Source organism: Myxine glutinosa, chromosome 11 (assembly GCF_964187855.1).
Source record: "Myxine glutinosa chromosome 11, kmMyxGlut1.1, whole genome shotgun sequence".
Classification (NCBI taxonomy): domain Eukaryota; kingdom Metazoa; phylum Chordata; class Myxini; order Myxiniformes; family Myxinidae; genus Myxine; species Myxine glutinosa.
Window position 1 is genome coordinate 31,293,596 of NC_136271.1, and position 17,331 is coordinate 31,310,926.

At 43.8% G+C, this 17,331-nt stretch overlaps 1 long non-coding RNA gene across 1 annotated transcript in view; it reads left to right on the forward strand.

Annotated features, from left to right (window-relative positions):
* Positions 1-1,061: 1,061 nt before the first annotated feature.
* Positions 1,062-17,331, forward strand: part of LOC137436211 (uncharacterized) — a 34,958-nt gene continuing 18,688 nt past the window's right edge. Inside the window, exon 1 of the long non-coding RNA XR_010986202.2 lies at positions 1,062-1,092. This is a non-coding gene — a long non-coding RNA (uncharacterized LOC137436211). The remainder of the gene's footprint in view (positions 1,093-17,331) is intronic.

The following is a 17,331-nucleotide window of genomic DNA, read 5'->3' on the forward strand; positions in this document are numbered from 1 at the left end:
CCCAGCGAGTGGCAGTGGGCTGACCAAGATGGCGGGCCGCGATGTTTGTAAGGCTTTTTCTCTTATGAGCACCTCGTCAATCATCTTCAAAAAGGGTGTTATAACACACCAAAACACCCTATTTTCATCATTGTAATCTGTTGGAGGTCCAGGTGTATGCATGCAAAGTTTGGTGCCACTAGGTTTCATGGTTTTGGAGTTACGGAGGGGACAGACAGACACTGCCATTTATATTTATATATATATATATACATATATAGTCCAATTACAATGCTTGTTGCACGATTTGCTAGCAATAAGTGTAACCTGCCACCAGAGCACATTGTCTCTGCCCTGCTGAGCACCAGTCAGGAGGTTTGTAGCCAAAGCATATTATCAACCAAAGAAGAACACTGACCCTATGACATGACATTGGCATGTGGCACTTTGTACAAAGTCTTTGCAGACTGAGATTTAAAGCCTATGGTCACAAATAGACGAAAGCAGAGATGTCGATCTGGATTTTGCCCTTGTTGTGGTCTCATCAGGATAACATACTGCTGGTCGTTTCTGAGCATGACGTCAACGTCATGTCATAGGGTCAGTGTTCTTCTTTGGTTTATTTTATTAGCGTGGTGAGTGTTCTTTGCAGAAGTAGAATAATGAGATTACATTGCCCTCAAGTGGCACAGGAAGTCAAAACAGAAGTTGCAGCAATAACAGTTACACCCCTCATTATCATAAACATCTCAATCAAATCCCCATGGCATCTCCTTTCTAATGTATAAAGTCCTGTCTCCTTCGACTGTTCCCTATAGCTTAGTCTAGCTAGCCTTGGAACCAATCTAGTAGCTCTACCTGTCTGTACCTTCTCTATGGTACATGGTAGGTATGTCCTTTTTCAGATGTGGTGACCAAAACTGCACATAATAATGTAGATGGGGCCTTACTCAATTCCTATACATTTTTAACACTCCCTCTTTAGATTTATAATTTCTCCCCCGAAGAATAGAACTTAAACACTGTTAGCTTTACCTATAGCTTTACCTGTCTGCTTACTCCCCATATCTATTGCCACCCCCAGGTCCTTCTCCTGTATGACCCTTGCATCAGGTATGCCGAATCTCTATTTTCAATATTATTACCCATCCCCAGTGCCTTACATTTTTTTATGTCAAACTGCATCTGCCAATATTTTACACTGAAATCTCTTGGAATCCAAGACTTGGATGATCACGTGTAGGTTCAAATAAAAGACAAAAATTAAAGTCTAAAGAAGCCATTTTTGAACTGGTGACCAAATGTGCTGCAGGAAGCATCATCAAGAGCAAATTTTGCTCTTGGTGCTGATGAACTTGCATTGAGTTTGTGCAACAACATTTCGACGTAATATTCTCGCATTACAGTAGAGGGCGCTAACAAACCACATGGTATTCACGGAATCTGCAGCTCATTATTATATAGGTGTCCAAAGTACCAATATAGGTGTCCAAAGTACCAATATAGGTGTCCAAAGTACCAATATAGGTGTCCAAAGTACCAATATAGGTGTCCAAAGTACCAATATAGGTGTCCAAGGTACCAATATAGGTGTCCAAGGTACCAATATAGGTGTCCAAGGTACCAATATAGGTGTCGAAAGTACCTATATGGGTGCCTAAAGTACTAATCTAGGTGCCCAATATACCAATATAGGTGTCCAAGGTACAATTATAGTTGTCCAAAGTACCAATATAGGTGTCTAAAGTACCAATGTGGTAACGAATAACTCCAAACTAGAAGTTTTATTTATCATAAAAGGATTCCAAAATAAACTAATTTATTGGTTGGGCAAGGTGACTTCATTTCTCAACTGTTTCACTTCTTTCTGCAATGTAAACTAGAATGGGACTCGGTAGAACGCATACCTCCGCCAGGTTGAACAGTTTACATTTTGTATTCCACTGATAGGCCGGACCTGGATTCGCATCTGAACCAAAATCGAATCGGCTTGTTCTTGTCACCTATCCAACTCATCCACCAAGTTTTGTCATAACCCGTCCACAACTTTTTGAGATATCCTGTTCACAGACAAAAAGACAGACAGGGGTGACAACATTTGTGGCTATAACATAAAATTGAGGCGAATGATGTACAATTAGAATGTGAGTACATCTATAAAGTATGTACAATTAGAATGTGAGTATGTCTATAAAGTATGCACAATTAGTATATGAGTACGTCTATAAAGTATGTACAATTAGAAGGTGAGTACATCTATAAAGTATGTACAATTACAATGTGAGTATATCTATAAAGTATGTGCAGTTAGAATGTGAGTATGTTTATAAATTATGTACAATTAGAATGTGAGTTCGTCCATAAAGTATGTACAATTATAATGTGAGTATTTCTATAAAGTATGTGCAATTAGAATGTATGTCTATAAATTATGTACAATTAGTATACGAGTACGTCTTTAAAGTATGTACAATTACAATGTGAGTATATCTAGAAAGTATGCACAATTAGTATATGAGTACATCTCTAAAGTATGTACAATTCAAATGTGAGTACATCTATAAAGTATGTACAATTAGAATGTAAGTATGTCTATAAAGTATGTACAATTAGAATGTGAGTATGTCTATAAAGTATCTACTATAAAAATACATCGACATCAGTTTATCGACATATGCGTGTCTATAAAATCCATACGTACGTCTACACAATACATACGATTGGAATGTGAATCTCTGCAATAAAACCGAACAAGTCTGTTTGTACCCATCTATGAACATAAAACGATATCGTCAATGCATCGTGTACACACCACACAAACACACCAGCATACAATCAACACTCAAAACAAGTCCTTTTTTTTTTCTTTTTTCTTTTTTTGTATACTGAATCGAGGCTCGTGGAAGAGCTAACATTTATTTCACAAACAAATCAACCAGACAAACAAAACATACAAAAAGAGGGAGCGGACGTCCTGGCGATGGTTTGCAATTCCTGATTGCTTTTTTTAGTTTCCAAAGGTTTTAGAAATGTGCATCAAGCTCAGTCTTGGCCTTTACCAAGCTCTCTCATGAAAGGACCGGTCAATCCTTTGATGCTTTGAAATCAAAACCTTACAGGACGGCTTACACAACTCACTTGGTTAGCCCTCGTGATATCACACGAGGCACATGTAGAGGAAGTTATTCCATAAAGGAACTTGCCTTCTCGATCCTTCAAGTGGTAGTTTGGTCACAGATAGTAATCTAACACCTTTCCATAAGACTCATAACACCATGGGGTCTTGTTGAGAGAAACGACCTTTCTGACTAATTTCGCCAAATTAATAGTAACAATAATAATTTAAGAGAAACATTCTTGTTTATTACTTGCAAAATCGAAGATTTTTCAAGTATATGGATCAGTTGCGTTTGTTAGTCTGTCTGTCTGTCTGTCTGTCTGTGTCTGTTTGTCTGTCACCGGCCTACAGGTCACAATTCGAGACTGATCGTCACGAAACTTCACCAAGTTGTGGAGTTCGTCACAATTGAGAAGCCTATTGATTTTGAGGTCAAAGGTCATCTGGAGGTCAAATTTCTAAAATCGCCATTTTAAATCCGATTGATTTGAAAGTTGAACAGCATTTGCACATTCCCTCACTGAATTGGGAAACTAACTATTTTCGATGTCAAAAGGTCAAAGGTCAACTCTAGGTGAAACTTCTAAAATCATTAATTTTCATATGAAAAAAACTGTCAATTTTCATCGCACTGACTTGAAAATTGGACAGCATTTGCACATTGCCTCACTGAATTGGGAAACCAACCTATTTTTGAGGTCAAAAGGTCAAAGGTCGACTCTAGGTCACACTTCCAAAATCATCAATTTTCATCTAAAAATCATGACTTTTCTGCCTATTGACCCGAGCTTTGATTCAGATCGTCAATTTTGATCTTGATGAAATGGACAATTTGCTGGATCAATTGCAACCTTTTTTCAGGGAGGGGGGTGGGGGTGGATTTTGCATATTTCGTGCTCTGCATGATGTCTTCTTGTTTACTTATTCATCAATTCTTTTTTATTTGCTATTTCCCAACTCGAATTGCAACCCAAATATAAACTGTCATCCGGTGCTTCACAGGCAGGGTGCTTCATCATTGTGTGTGCCGTCCCTCCGATGGACGCTAAACTGGCGTCACAACATAAATAATATTTATCAAATTTTAAGAGAAGGGATGGCAATGCAAAGCCTGCTTGAAGTTGTGCAGGGAAGAGTGGGAGCGCACATGCTCTGGAAGGCAGTTCCACGGATGGGAGATTTGAGGGACAAAATGGATTCTGCAAGTTTAACCAGGAGGGGGTTCTGGAAGTAGATGTACATCCTGGAGTTGTTGGGGAGGGTTAGAGGACTGAGAAACCAGATGCAGCTAAGGCAGTAATAAAGGAGAGGCTGTGAAAAGAAACAGAGGTCACAGACCTTTCTGTGATGTGAGGAAGACAGAACCTGTGCTTCGGTCTCGTCATTGAAGATTCCAATAATATTAAGCCCTTTAAAATTCCATAGAACCTGCAAGAGCCAGATGTGATGCTGAGGAGCCAGCCCATACAGGTAACAGTGCTACATTGAGCTACGGACAAAGGTCTTACAGACTGAGTAGTTCTAATTTCCCAAGAAAAGACTTCGAGCGACTGAGAATGCCCAGTCGGCGGTTGGCTTTGGAGGCCATCTTTGCTACGTGGCCAGCTCAGGAGAGGTCATGGCTGATGGTAAAACCTATAAGTTCAAGAGACCAAACCTCTTGCAGTGACTGACAAATAGAAAGAAATATGTGCGTTAGTTATGACAATTCTTCTGAAGTGACAGGATGAGACAGGGATTTTCCAAAATTGAAGGACATGTTGCACTTTGTTCCCCACCAGGATTCCACTGATCAGAATCTCATCATTTCCTGATCAGTAGAGTGAGACAGTTGCTGTCTGCCTATAAGTGGGATGGGCACTGTTTGACTTGCTGTCTGCCTATAAGTGGGATGGGCACTGTTTGACAGTGTGGAGTCGTCTGCTAAAAGGAAAAGAGGATTTTCCAGAGCATCGGAGAGGTTGTGTATGTAGATGAGAGTAAATCTGGGCCCAACACACTGCCTTGGGCCACTCTAGCCTCCAATGGGAAAGGAGAGGAGAGGGTTCCATTTGTAGCAACACCTTGACTATGTGAGTGGATGAAGGTAGAAATCCAGGAATGAAGGCGGCCTTGTGTACATCTTGATCAGGTGACTTGCATCCAGGAACACAACAATTATGGTTAACCATCTTGAAATTGCCATGATTTTGTATAAATGCTGAAAATTATGTTTCAAAGACGATATGACTTAGAGATTTTGTGCGAGTCACTGAAACCGAGTCACTGAAAACGCCCAAACAACGCACGCGTGAAAGGTCTCGTTATCATTCGTACGTCATTTCGAAATTCCCGTATTGCTGCTCTTGGCATTTCTCTCCGACAGATTAAACAGGATAACTCGGCTGGTCCAGCAAAAGGCTATTTACCAGATGGTCTCTAAATTACATCTCAATCTGAGAACCTTCTCCCTCTCCTTTCCTCCAAACCCTTATTTTCAAACAAAGCAAACAAAACATCATTTTGGAAGAACACAATAAGAAAGGAGAAAAGAGGTAAAACAAGTGTAGTATCATACTCTGAGATATATGGGTGGTACAAACAAGTCATTTTTAGCTCACCTGGAACGCAGTTCCGGGGAACTTATGGGGAGGCATGCCGTCCGTCCGTCAGTCCGTCAACACTTGCAACTTCTTCTCCAACACTGCTGATGGGATTGTGACCAAACTTGGTTAATATGATATTTGCTATGTTGCAACTCAAGTTTGTTCACGGCATTAAATATATATATATATTGGGGTCTAAGAGGGACCACCGGGGTCAAAGTGCATCCAGGTTTTACCCCCCAAAATAGGAATTTGCTTTTTCCGCTGAAACTACACACATGATTTTGATGAAACTTGACCACAACCTTCATCATGCATAATGTACCAAAGTTTGTTCACAGCACTAAAAAAAAATCTGGCCCTAAAGGGGGTGTACGGGGCAATTGCCCCCAAAATAGGTAGATGCTTTCTTCTCAGAAACGAGACACGCAATTCCGATGAAACTTGACCACAACCTTCATCACCTGTGATGAACCAATGTTTGTTCACGGCCTTAGAAAAATCGGGATCTCAGGTAGTCTACGGGAGGTGGAGGGCAGTTGCCCCAAAAATAGGTATTTTTTTTTGTTTGTCTAAAGTCTTTTGATTAGTTGTATGATTGTCCATGCTGCCCTGTCTACTAGCAACCATTGACATTGGTTTAAAATACACTGATACTGTTTAAAATACCTTTAGTCGGTGTAGTATACTGCTTTATTCTACCAGGTGAGTGCCCAGAGGTGTTGCCTTTAAAGGTATAATTTTTCTCAAAACATTTGCATTTATCAGTCTTGGATGTTGTAATGTTGTCTGATGAATAGTTGCCAAGATCGTGAACAAAAGATGACATCAGAAATAATTGAATTTCACAAGCTGCACACTTGGGCTATCTTTACTTGCAAATACCATTTCATTTTCTTTGAAGCTTAAAATAGATCACAAAGCCATTCTTCCTGGAATATTGCTCAACGTCTTTAAAACTACTATTTATGCAGGATACTGCTGTTTTTCCTGGAATCCTACTCTCTTTCACCTCACCTTATGTGTTGCACATCATGGCAACAATATTTATCAATTTGGAAGACTTCCTTGAATCCGTTTTCTCATTTCTTTCTTTCTTAAGGTCACCTTCTCCTTGTTAATGCAAAAAAAAAAAATCATCCATAAAAACTACTTTTATTGTACAAAAGCTCAGCTAACCCTGGATGAATTCTCGTTATCCTACACAGAGCTCTTTTTATTGCAATCATATCCTTCCATTAATGTCCTGACCAGGACTGCACACAGTTTTTAGCGTGATGCCCCACATTATATCTCTTCATTAGAATTCTACACTCCGCCCTTGTTATTGAATCCTCATTTCTATTGTTGTCTCTCTATTGGCAATCAACTGCAGGAGCAGTGGTAAACCAGCTTAGCATCCCCTCCGATTAACAAGGAGCTCTTCAATACAAAGCTGTGCCCACATAGCACCACAATGATACACTACATGGCCAAAAGTATGCAGACATCCCTTGTAATTAGTGGATTCTGCTGTTTCAGCCACACCCATTGCTGACAGGCATATATAATCAAGCACGCAGCCATGCAATCTTCATAGACAAACATTGGCAGTATAATGGGCCGTAGTGAATAGCTCAGTGACTTTCAACATGGCACCATCAGAGGATGCCACCTTTCCAACAAGTCAGTTCGTCAAATTTCTGCCCTTCTAGAGCTGCCCCGGTCAACTGTAAGTGCTGTTATTGTGAAGTGGAAAGGTCGAGGAGCAACAACAGCTCAGACACGAAGTGGTAGGCCACACAAGCTCACAGAACGGGACCGCCGAGTGCTGAAGCGCATAAAAATCGTCTGTCCTCGGTTGCAACACTCACTTCCAACCTCCAAACTGCCTCTGCAAGCAACGTCAGCACAACAACTGTTCGTCGGGAGCTTCATGAAATGGGTTTCCATGGCCGAGCAGCCGCACACAAGCCTAAGATCACCATGCGCAATGCCAAGCGTCGGCTGGAGTGGTGTAAAGCTCACCGCCATTGGACTCTGGAGCAGTGGAAACACGTTCTCTGGAGTGATGAATCACGCTTCACCATCTGGCAGTCCGACGGACGAATCTGGGTTTTGCGGATGCCAGAAGAATGCAACTGCCTGAATGCATAGTTCCAACTGTAAAGTTTGGTGGAGGAGGAATAATGGTCAGGGGCTGTTTTTCATGGTTTGGACTAGGCCCCTGAGTTCCAATGAAGGGAAATCCTAACTCCACAGCATACAATGACATTCTAGACGATTGTGTGCTTCCAACTTTGTGGCAACAGTTTGCGGAAGGCCCTTTCCTGTTTCAGCATGACAATGCCCCTGTGCACAAATCAAAGTCCATGCAGAAATGGTTTGTCGAGATCAGTGTGGAAGAACTTGACTGGCCTGCACAGAGCCCTGACCTCATCCCCATCAAACACCTTTGGCATGAATTGGAATGTCGACTGCGAGCCAGGCCTAATCGCCCGAAATCAGTGCCCGACCTCACTAATGCTCTTGTGGCTGAATGGAAGCAACTCCCCACGGCGATGTTCTAACATCTAGTGGAAAGCCTTCCCAGAAGTGTGAAGGCTGTTATATCAGCAAAGGGGGGGGGACCAACTCCATATTAATGCCCATGATTTTGAAATGAGATGTTCGACGAGCACATACAGGTGTGATGTTCGGGTGTCCACATACTTTTGGTCATTGTTTTGTAGTTTATCGTTAGATCATTCTTCAAGTTGAACCCAAATTGGACAACTCAACATCTTCTCTGTTGGAGCAATTGTTCCAGATAATCCTATGAAATAGCAAAAGTTCCACCATGTGATATGTAAAGTCCTATGGTCCTTTACGGTGGAGCTTTGGCCTTGCTAGGTAGTGGATTTTTTTTGGGTTGTATCCTAGCTGCAAAATGGTCCAAAGGTAGCTCCACCAGCCAGGAACACTTGTCTTTGAGCTTCCTACTCTGGGTTACATTCCATGCCCGGTGGTAAACCGTCGGATTGGTGATTCACAGGAAGGACGTTGGAGCACAAAGTATGCCTCCCTCGGATTGACATGAAGATATGTGTCGTCATAAAGATCCTACAGTGTCATTTGTGAAAAGTAGTCGAGTGCAAATTACAAATTCCGGCACATTGAACAAATTACAAATTTCTACACAAATTAGCTTCAGATGAAATGTCAGACCTGGCCAGTTGGTTGATGAAACGACTTGGGCCAAACTCCCTCCACTGACGATCTCACAAAAAGGTGAGATTAATTGTGCCCATTAAAGAGACTGCTGTAGCAGTAGTTCCCAGTTGCAAAAGGACTGGAATAAATTATTTGCCGCACTTGACACACATCGTGAGAAGCTTGTTAATACCGCAAGAGACCTTTACACGAGTGCAACATTTTAGATTACTTGGATTGGATCAAAAACCTCCCATTCTCGACACCAAGTTTCATTTGGATATAAATTGTACCCTTTATTGTACCAAAGTTCACTTACTGAACTTTCTGGAACATTTAATACAAGACACACCCGCTTACTTTGGGAGCATTGGCAAGTCTTCGTCGATTTTTTTTGTGTGTGCCCAGGACCTGACCCTGGTAACTACAAACAAATATGCAAAAATTTGATTGAGATCAGTCCATCCATGTTTTTTTTCTATGATTTTCAGATGTACATACATACAAAGAATTTCCTTATTTAATATAGAAGGATATTCCCGCTACCTCTGGTAGATTATATACAGACTTGGCAATTAATATGGAATATTTTTTTTGTGGGGGTGAACTTACTTTTCAAGATGTCTTCGAACCAAAAGTTCATTGGAATTATGTTGAAATTATTCTAGATTTTGTTAATGTGACCTTTAAAAGAAACAAAAACCACATTTGACATTTCGAAACAAATAAATTGATCCTTGAAAGTGATGTAAACTGATATCGAACTCAATTCATGGACAGTACTGTGTTAAACTTCTGTAAGTTTTCCAGAAGTATCTCTTTATTTTGCACATGAGCCAAAAATTTTGTTAACAAAAACAAAAGTTAAATTACGACTGGGATTACGGACAGTAAAATTACAGTTCAGTACTTCGTGTAACCCCCACGAGCATTCAGGAGAGCACGTACAAGTTGAGGCATGCTGTTCACGAGATTTGCCAAGGTTTGGACAGGAATCGCTTGCCATGCAGTGAAAATAGCCTGCTGCAATTCTCGCACAGAGGTCGGCTGCTGGTCCAAGTGGTCGATTTGATGCGTTAATTCTGCCCACAAGTTCTCTATCGGATTCATATCCGGGGACATGGCAGGCCACTCCATATGCGCTCTACACCACGGTCAGCAAGAAAGTGTTGGATCATGCGAGCACGATGAGGCCGTGCATTGTCATCTTGGAAGACAAAGTTTCCTCGAAAGGCTGCACGAGCAAATGGAAGCAATATTTGTTCCAGAATGGCCCTGTACTTGAACTGGTTCAGGTTTCCATTCAGAACAACCAGGTCAGTTTTGCCCCCTGCATGAAAAGCAGCCCAAACGGTCACCCCACCACCTCCAGCTTGGACTCTTGGCACTATACAATCTTTGTTGTCGGCTTCATGCACTTGTCTGCACACTCGGATGCGGCCATCTTGGCGATAGACCAGAAATCTAGACTCTTCACTGAAGATCACATGATTCCAGTGTCCTGGCTGCCATTGACGGTGCTCTCTGGCCCACTGCAATCGGCGCTGGCGGTGTTGTCTGGTCAGGCGTGGCTTTCTCAGGAGATGCCTGGCACAATAGCCTGCTTGAACCAGTCGTTGGTTGACTAGCCTTCTGGATACAGGCACATTTGTCAGTTGCTGCCACTCAGCCCTAAGCTGATTAGCTGACTTGGTATGGCCATTGCGGACTAACTGGTGCAGCTGGCGATCATCCCTCCTTGTGGTTCTGCGGGGACGTCCTGGCCTCGGTATTGGAGTAAGGACACCCCTCTGAGCATTTCGTTTCAGGATCTTTGACACCTGACCTTGGGTGATGCCATACTGCCGAGCAATAGCACGCTGTTTCATGCCGTAATTTCTTAAAGCCACCACTCCATGACAGACAGCATTGTCGAGTTGACGGACCATCTCCAGAGGAAGCGGAAATAACTTTTGGAGACGTGCAGCAGTTGTTTTCCACTAATACAGAATGCAACAACCCTTGTATACCCGACTGTGAAGCCAATCATCAAATGCACCTGTCCGTACATTTTGCCACGCCACCTGTGATATAATCCTGTTGTTGACTTCTTGCTGCGACGGACAATCAGTGACATGGTTCTTTTAACAAATAAATCACCAAAGTGTAAAAGAAACTCTCCAGATTGATATACTGAGTTAAGAAAGTAAACCCAAGTCAAGAAAAAAAAAATATTCCATATTAAATGCCAAGTCTGAATATATATATATACGTATATATATATATATATATATATATATATATATATATATATATATATATATATATATATATATACATTGTTATGCCGGTAGGGTCAAGCAATATCTAGAGTCAGGTAGATCTGAATAGGTAACATGCTTCGTCTGTCACCATAGGGAATCTGCCCTGTAATAAGTTCCATGTGTAGTCAGGTTTGTCGGGTAAGAGTATACCTGTGAACATACCAGGATGTTCGAGTGTTAGATAGTTAGGGATTAAAGATAACAGCCCTTGTGCGTCACACCTGGTAATCAAACCTTTGTTCCTTATGGCAACGCACACCTGTAGACACTCAGATAGGCCCTTTATTATAAATAAATAAAAAACCACCTTTAGAGGCCATTTTTCCCCACAAAGCGGGGGTTGGCCTTTTTCGGGAACCGTGGTTGTTGTTGTTTTTTGGTCCCCTTTTTGAAGCGATGTTTTACGGCCGGATGCCCTTCCTGACGCCAACCATTTTTGCCGCCTTTAACGACAAACAGGGAATTACCAGTGAACTGGTACTCAATTTGCCGACCTCGGAAGGATGACAGGCTGAGTCAACCCCCCTGGCGTTAATTCAGCGATCGACCGGGATTCGAACCCAGGATCCTAGGATCCTAAGCCGGCACCCTAGCCGCTAGCCCAACACCAGGGTTACACCAGGGTTACCTTTATTGCACACAGTAATTAAATTCCCTTCCCTGACAATGACTTTGGAAGAAAACGGACAGGAAACCAGGCCAGGACACCGCGGATGATGGCTGCCGCCGGTCGCATCACGAACTTGCATAGCAACATGCCCAGGAGGCCTGTGATTGGTCAGCGCGGTAGGCGCGAACCTCCAGCCAACCAGTGCGGGAGGCGCGAAGACGCAACTAAGAAGGAGGTTGTTCATTGGAGGGAAGTCGCTGGAAGGTTCAGTGGCTGGCGGGAAGCTACGCCACGCTGATTGGGGAGCGCGCCAAGATTGACGTCACCGGGAAGGTTATAAAAAGGACGCGCTTGGCTCGGAGCAGGAGCTCACTTGGACTTGGACTTGGCTCTTAGCGGTGCAGTCGCATTCCTCCCTGTGGCTTTCCTCATCAAGACGCTGTTCTCTCTCCTGTCTCTCCTCGCGGTGGACCTCGTGTGGAGATCGCTGGCAGTGCTTTGGGCCGCGTGGTGCTCTTAGGGTGTTGGACGCGTGGTGCTTGGAGCGGTGCTCGGTGCTTTGGAGCTTGAAGCGAGGGACCTCGTGGTGTGCCGCTGAACAGACGAGGCTGAGGCGAGTGGATTGCACGAAGCCTGGTGGCGCATGAGCGGGGGCCGGACACCAGCCGCGTTGGTCGACGGACAGTTAAGACGCACCACATTCCACCACACGACGATTCTTTTCCTTTCATCCATTCCTGTGTGCGTATTCGAAGTGCGGTGTGTGGGATCCCAATATAGGATTTAGTTATTTGATTACCGTCGCATTTCTTGTTATCGGGTTCCGTGGAATAAATCTCTATTTTTGTACATTAAATATTGGTGTTCGAGTTCATTAATTCCCTGCAGGATCGAAGCTGCCGTCGGTTCGCTGAAGTTAAGCGCTTTTACCACAGCTTCCACTTCCCTTCTACTTCCTGCGCTGCATAAGCAAAATCCGTGTTTGGTCATCGCCTCCAGTAAATCCGTTCTGGTCCATCCGCGGTCCCTGGTCTTAACATATATGACAATAAAAAAAAAAAAAAAAAAAAAAATTATATATATATATATATATATGACAATCTGCACACTTGGACTGTCTTGTATAATAAATAATAAGATGCAAATACAAACAAATAAATGAAAAAAATAAATCTCCTTACCTTGTGCAAAGGGCTTACCTTGTGCAGCTTTCTTCAGCTGGAAGAGCATGGGAGGAGTCGATTTATTTATATAATCCTAACCACCTGGGGTCATTGATTAGGTGAGAGCTAATTGGTTGTACCCTACACTCACAGGTGAGAAATGTGGGTGGGTCTTTATTTTTCATTTGCAGGTTGACTGCTTGACCTTTTAATGTGGTACATGCTTTGGAGCCTCGATGGTATGCGTTTCTGTCTGCGCTTTCGCTGATGATTTGCCAATAAGCGACAAAACCAGTCCAGCAGCTTAGGGGGTGTGTAGCTTTGGGGCTCTCATGTACAGACTTGGCATTTAATATGGAATTTTATTTTTTTCTTGACCTGGGTTTACTTTCTGAACTCAGTATATCAATCTGGTGAGTTTCTTTCACCCTTCGGTGATGTCTTTGTTGAAAGAACCATGTCACTGATTGTCTTTCGCAGCAAGAAGTCAATAACAGGATTATATCACGGGTGGCGTGACAAAATGTAAGGACAGGTACATTTGACGATTGGCTTCACAATCGGGTATATAAGGGTTGTTGCGTTCTGTATTAGTGGAAAACAACTGCTGCACGTCTACAAAAGTTATTGCCGCTTCCTCTGGAGATGGTCCGTCAACTTGACAATGCTGTTTGTCATGGAGTGGTGGCTTTACGAAATTCTGACATGAAACAGCGTGCTATTGCTCGGCAGTATGGCATCACTCAAGGTCAGGTGTCAAAGATCCTGAAACGAAATGCTCAGAGGGGTGTCCCTACTCCAATACCGAGGCCAGGACGTCCACGCAGAACCACAATGAGAGATGATCGCCAGTTGCACCGGTTAGTCTGCAATGGCCGTACCAAGTCAGCTAATCGGCTTAGGGCTGAGTGGTAGCAACTGACAAATGTGCGTGTATCCAGAAGGCTCGTCAACCAACGACTGGTTCAAGCAGGCTATCGTGCCAGGTGTCCCCTGAGAAAGCCACGCCTGACCAGACAACACAGCCAGCGCCGATTGCAGTGGGCCAGAGAGCACCGTCAATGGCAGCCAGGACACTGGAATCACGTGACCTTCAGTGACGAGTGTAGATTTCTGGTCTATGGTCAAGATGGTCGCGTCCGAGTGTGCAGACAAGTGCATGAAGCCCACAACGAAGATTGTATAGTGCCAAGAGTCCAAGCTGGAGGTGGTGGGGTGACCGTTTGGGCTGCTTTTCATGCGTGGGGCAAAACTGACCTGGTTGTTCTGAATGGAAACCTGAACCAGTTCAAGTACAGGGACATTCTGGAAGAAACATTGGTTCCATTTGCTCGTGCAGCCTTTCGAGGAAACTTTGTCTTCCAAGATGACAATGCACGGCCTCATCGTGCTCGCATGATCCAACACTTTCTTGCTGACCTTGGTGTAGAGCATATGGAGTGGCCTGCCATGTCCCCGGATATAAATCCGATAGAGAACTTGTGGGCAGAATTAACGCGTCAAATCGACAACTTGGACCAGCAGCCTACATCTGTGCGTGAATTGCAGCAGACTATTGTCACTGCATGGCAAGCGATTCCTGTCCAAACCTTGGCAAATCTCGTGAACAGCATGCCTCGACGTGTACGTGCTCTCCTGAATGCTCGTGGGGGTTACACGAAGTACTGGACTGTAATTTTACTGTCCGTAATCCCATTCGTAATTTAGCTTTTGTTTTTGTTGAAAAAAAAATTGGCTAATGTGCAAAATAAAGAGATACTTCTGGAAAACGTACAGAAGTTTAACACAGTACTGTCCGTGAATTGAGTTCGATATCAGTTTACATCACTTTCAAGGATCAATTTATTTGCTTCGAAATGTCAAATGTGGTTTTTGTTTCTTTTAAAGGTCACATTAACAAAATCTCGAATAATTTCAACATAATTCAAATGAAGTTTTGGTTCTAAGTCATCTTGAAAAGTAAGTTCACCCCAACAAAAAAATTATTCCATATTAAATGCCAAGTCTGTATGTACAATGTGTAAATGTCATTACAGCTGTGGAAGGACTCTGGGAAGAGTTTGAAACAGCAAAGGGCTTACCTTGTGTAGCCTTTCATGGTTGCAGTTATGCAGCTTTCTTCAGCTAGAAGAGCATGGGAGGAGTCGATTTATTTATTTAATCTTAGCCACCTGTGGAAATTGATTCGGTGAGAACTAATGGGTTATTCTTGCCCCATTAACTGGTTACAGTTGGTAATTTTATCATTAATTACCATTAATTAGTAATTACCATTAATTGGTTACAGGTGAGAGATGTGGGTGGTTATTTGATTTTCATATATATATATGTATATATATATATATATATTGCCGTGTGTCTACCCTGTAGTGAAGACTTCAGGGTGACAGATGACCAAACGAGCTTTAACTCCGAGGCGTATACCCAACTATGGTGCTACCTTTTGCACGTACGGGCATGGTGGAGGGCAGCGAGGTCCTTACCTGTACCGACAGACGTGACTAGGGTTATCCGATCCCCACAACAAATAAATGTACAAGACAGGCCAATCAACCATACGACAATTAAAATGCAACAAATAATGGTTTAATGAAAATAAATGCAATACAATAAAAAGGTAACACTAAGCTCCTAAATCGAAGGGCACTCCATTCAGACTCGATTACATGACACAGGGAGAAATACGCGAAAGTAAAAATAAATATGTAATGTTGGTTGGTACTCAGCTCCGGTCTCCACGATGGTTTGGGGCCGTCACAGGTCCCATGTCCCTGCGCGGGACATGGGGCCACGCCATGGGTGCGAAGTCGCGCTGCAGCCAGCCGGTCCGCGCACGAGGCAGTCAAAATCCCTCCTCTTCCGATGGCCCAGGGAGAGAGAGAACAATGGCGTGACTGCTTGTACCAAACCAGCATATGAGAGAGAGAGAGATAGAGAGATAGAGATGCGTCCTCCTCCACCAGCCAGGAACAATGAGAGGGAAATGAATGTGCAGAGGCAACCGCCGTGCGAGGAACAGATAGAGCACAAGACTGTGACCGCTCGTACGAAGAGCCCGGACCCAGAGAAAGACAGGGAATGCAAATTTGTCCATTTATGATGAAGCCCAGCGCAGAGAGAGAGAGTGCACAAAATGCAACTGCCTGCCACGAAATCCGGAACAGAGAGAGAGAGAGAAATGGCGGCGCTTCTCCTTTTTGTTGCTGGTGCTGGAATATTCGACGATGACGTCACACTCACCAATCGTGCCACGCCATTGCATCGCTCCTCCGTTCTTTACCCAATCGGTCTCCGGGGCATGGCCTCACCGTCACTCTTGGCGCCCATGGAGAAGATTTGAGCTGGGTGGTGTCAGTGGTAGTGTCCGGATCCGATCGTCGATCGCGTTATTTACTTTAGGCGCTGATCGCATTGCTGGTGTTCTGTAAGTGTTATAAGAATAAAGGGAAAACTACAGAGGCATTTACACACAGGAAATCTACCCTTAAACCCTATCTAATTAGCATAGCTCCACTTCTCGCATGGAGACACGTAAACACGTACCGCGACATCTGTAATGTAAGTAAGTGCCTCTGTAAGCTTTTCCTGTGTTCCTTATGACACTGCAGCACACACACATAGCCAAGCCAAGCAATCGTGCATTAAAACAGTAAATAAAAACCAACTGGAACAGGACATTGAACAATAATGCTGGCGCCACCACCTGCCACATCGCAAAATCAAGCAGGCAGGTCCGTGAGGCCACGCCCCGAAGAGCAGTGATTGGTCCAGTATTGTCGAGCGATGAGAGCGACCCGCTGATAGGAGCACGCATGGGGATTGTCGGATAACGTCAGAGCCTTGAGAATAAAATAATTGAGTCCCGACATTTTGTCCTCTTGCGTGGGTACAGTCATTACGAGCAGACGCAGTTTATACGCTCTTGCGTTGGGACATTGGTGCAGTGCAGTCACAGTTATCCTCTTGGGTCCTGGCTTTGGTGACGAGCGGCCACGTGTGCATCTCTCTCGGCATCTGGATTTCATCGCGGGCGGTCATCGCGGGCAGTCATGTCCCAGCATTTTGTCTCGTGGTCCCTGGCTTTATTTGGTTCGAGCGACCGCTTTGTCCTTTCCTTGGCTTATTGGTGCCGACTGGACATCGTCTGGGTGCTGTGTGGAGGAGACGGCGAGTGGACGAGCTCTGCCTGCTCGCTTCGCACTCGACGGCTAGAGGAGCGAACTGCGCTCGAAGGCCTGTCCCCGCGAACGGACTTGGTGCCAGGGCGTGCGATGCATGGGGACGCGGGACGTTCGATGGCCCTGGACCGTCACAGACGACAGACGGAGTTTGTGAGGTGCACGATTTGCACCTCACAAACACTACACATTATTTTCACCTTTATTTTTCCCCTTGTGTTGTA